The sequence below is a fragment of the Aptenodytes forsteri genome, unplaced genomic scaffold, assembly GCF_000699145.1.
Source record: "Aptenodytes forsteri isolate BGI_AS27 unplaced genomic scaffold, ASM69914v1 Scaffold139, whole genome shotgun sequence".
NCBI classification, from domain to species: Eukaryota; Metazoa; Chordata; class Aves; order Sphenisciformes; family Spheniscidae; genus Aptenodytes; species Aptenodytes forsteri.
Window position 1 is genome coordinate 17,551 of NW_008794414.1, and position 3,983 is coordinate 21,533.

Genomic DNA, 3,983 nt, shown 5'->3' on the forward strand with positions numbered 1-3,983 from the left:
GAAAAAATGGCATTGTTCCAGAAAAAAATGTTTTTCACTGGAAAACTTTTATCAGCTCTAAAAGCTCATATTTTTCACTAAGATTTGGGAAAACGAATAAACAAATTACACCTTTGCCATAATATTGGACTACACTTTTTTCCGACAAGCTCTACATTCAAGTCTGCATTTTGAGCATACTTTATATTTTAGCTCTTCCTTCTGAAGCACGACAGGAAAAATATTTGATTGTATAAGATAGTGTCAAGAGACAAGTAATCTGCTGCTATAATTTAACTGACATTAAGTTTCTCAATCCCACATAATTACAGTAGGAGGGAATTTAAAAAAAAAAATTTAACTTCTAAAAATCTATTTTAACTTATTTAAATCTATTGCTCATATTAAAGATAAAAAAGCTTCACATAATTCTAAGCAGGCTGAGTTTTCCCTAATGTGGTATTTCATTCCAGATTTCAAAGTGGGATAACCTGCAATAATGTCCAAACAAACCTCTTAGCTTGATTATCTGACTTGATCTCAGCATTGGTGCTATTCTGGACAAGTGTACCTTAAACAATTTTCTAAGACAAGCTTATACAAGTTTCCCTTATTTGAAGAATTTTTTCAGAATAATTTTATCAGTACCAGTATCTGATTAAGATGTTCTTAAGTCAAGCATCATTGATTTCCTTTCATTTCCCTCTCCTCCCAGAAATACCAGTTTCCAAATTCACTGGATGATGATAAACTGAAGATAATTTAAAAAAATGAAAGAGGTTTAATGGATGTCCTAATGGACATTGTTGGTCATAACTTCTGCCAGGCTATTAATAACCAATGAAAATCTGGGGACAAATCCCTGTTTGCTGATCTTGGTTGTTCCCTGTTGTTACTGCTGTTTGCTGCAATGATTGTGAAATTTGAATCAAAGCCCTCTTGAACCCTAAAGATCACTCCTGCAGTGATTCATCATTGTCACAAAGTAGGCACAGGGCTTTTTTTTTAAGAGTCACTGTCCTCGCATGTGTAAGTACAATTGCAAGTTATAGAATTACAAGAGAAAAAAAGAATATGGCCAGGATATAACCATTCAGCCTACTTCTTTCAGTACCTGGAGACAGCTTGGGGCAAGTTAGCCTTTATGTAAGGCAGTACTAGGTATGCTGGAGTGCAAACCTGATCATCAGGTCAGTTTTGAATCCAGCTTGCTGTCTTGGGCCATAAGCCACTCAGCTGGGTCTTGGTAGACAGTGGCTTTCTGGCTTTGTTTTCACCAAAGCAATGGCAGGCGAGATCAGACCTTGTGCTGTTTTGAAAGTTTTCGAATATTTCTGGATGCTGTTGGAGAAGTTGCTGCATTTCAACTCAGAGTAATAGCTGGGGGAATTTCTAAATTGGTATGTGCATGCAGATACACAAACTGCAGTACATAGCTCCGGTGCTGGATAAGGCAGAAGAAGCAAGCGGTGGTTCTCTATACTCATTGGTAGGAGCATCCTAAAATCAAAAGTCCTGTCTAGAGGCTAAGCAACTACATCCTCTGAGCAAAAACCAACAGCATTAAAAAGAAGGTCTGGGCTTCACTGGACACCCAGGCTACGTTCACTGTAACACTTACACTTCAGCCCTAATTCCCATGTTTCTTAGAGGTCTTCAAATGCAATGGTCAGTAGCAAATGTCCTGCATACTAAGAAGTGACCATTTTTTACATGCTTTACCCGCTTCACAACTGCAACATGGGTTTCTTACCTTTGCCATTAGACTCTGATGCTTCTAAACTGTTATGCAAAATGCCAAAAGATCAGTCTCTGGTTAACTTCAGCCACAATTAAATTTTGTCTACCATCATAGGATAATTATAAGATCAGCGTGACACACAGAGAAGTATAACTTCACAGATGAAGAGAACAGAGGGGAGAAATATGCTGTGAAGGGGAAAAGCTGTTCACATTAAAAAGAATAAGGATCAGAAGTCAAAACTCATCAAGTTATTGGCAAAATAGATTGGTTTTATATACATCTCTTTCCCCACCTTTCCATCCACATGACAATCTTCTCTTTAATGTGTTAAAACTCAAAAGTTCAGTAAGGTCTAGGAAGAAGTATGGTATGAGCTCAGAGAACACAGTAGCAATTGCCTTGTGATAAAAGAGCAGAGCTCATTAAACAGGGATGGCTTAGACACTAAAAACACATTTGTCCCAGTGCTGCTGTGGCATGATGAGAATTGCCATACTGTACAAATACTTGTTTAACATCCAAACAACTGTTGTTTAAAGTGGATTCATAAGGCTACGTTTAGGTCATTAAATAACTGAGAAACAGAGTAGGTGCCCTGTTGAGTTACAATAAACTATCTTGCGTGATGCAATATATACAGAAATCCAGACAGAACAAAGAGTAGTATTGAGCAAAATGTGCTTTCAGCCATGTGGTGATGTAACTCGTACTGCATCTCCCTGAGCGTTTACAGACTTTACAGCATTTGGATCTGAGCATCCTAGATAATAGCAACATATTAATCTCTGCAGCTAAGTCTATTAGATTTGACTAGTGTTGGTCTTGCAACACAGGATGAATTAACATAGGCACCTGTGTAATGTTTGTTCTCTGCACTTAGAGATAATGCACTGCAGCAGCAATTTGAGGAAAAAAATAAATTGAATACAAATGCAAAAAAATGAACTGCCGATATATTAATTGGCTTAAAGAAACTTGAAAATAAGAAAAAAAAAATAATTGCATACATTTAAATTATTAAATACACTACTGTTTATTTTTTAACAGCTCTATATTTCAGAAAGCGATGGTCTGAGATACGGAATCAGATGAGAGCTTAACAAAGCTATGGGAAAATGGTTCAGCTATGGCATTAGAATTACTGTTACAGACAGAAAGGCTAGAAGTTCTTGGCTCAGACACCAACACGTGAACATATGGGTTCAATCCCACCAGAAATTGTAAGAGAGAATTATTTTCCTTCCATCCACTTCATTAGACTTACATAGTCTAAAAAGGATAGGACTTAATATGACCCAAAATCTCTTCTTAGAAAGGAGGACTGGGATAGCCATGTAATCTGCCTGTCTGAGCATCTGTACATGCACAAGCCTTAGCTGTGAGAAATAACAAGGAACTAAAACAATCTCGATTTTTTCCAGACATCATCATCTCATGAGAGTAGAACCTGACTTTTTCACTTTCAGTGACCTCCAATGCAACTCATATTGTGACTCCTCTTTTTCTGTATGTAGGTCTTGCCTGCATTTCAATTACATTTTACATAAATTTTACATTAGGGTAACAGTAGTTCTTTTAAAATAATAATAGAACAAAGTCTTAATGAAGGTACTTCAACAGCAACGAGAGCCAAAAAAAACCCACCCCTAAAAAACCCTTACCAACATTGCTTGCTAAATATGTGGTTTATAAGCATGAATGACTTGCTTCTTCAGAATCTTCTGGTAAATTAGAGTGCAGCATTCACAACTCCTACAACTCATCAAGCCCACCATTGGTTAGAAAAGTCTGGGACATATTATCCCAATTTATACTTTTAAGAGGCAGTTATATTTCTACTTATCGTGGAGAAGATGACAGTAACGTGACTTTAAATGCGAAATGAAATGCCCACCCACCAACAAGAAAGGCAGCCTCCTTAAATTGCCCAGCACAGGATGTCAGGCTAATGACACCATCATAAGATCAGCTTTGGTACTTCCAGGCTTTGGTACTTCCAGAAAAGTATTGTTGCCAACAACTGCAAATACACTGGGGGCTCCCTCCAGGTAACGGAGATGGCAAAGAAGAGCCTGTGAACAAGCACAGTAGGGGAAACTGGCTTCAAAAGGAATAACTTTCTTTTCATAGAATCATGGAACCATAGAATCATTAAGGTTGGAAAAGACCTCTAAGATCATCAAGTCCAACCGTCAACCCAACACCACCATGCCCACTAAACCAGGTCCCTAAGTGCCTCATCTACACGTCTTTTAAATAC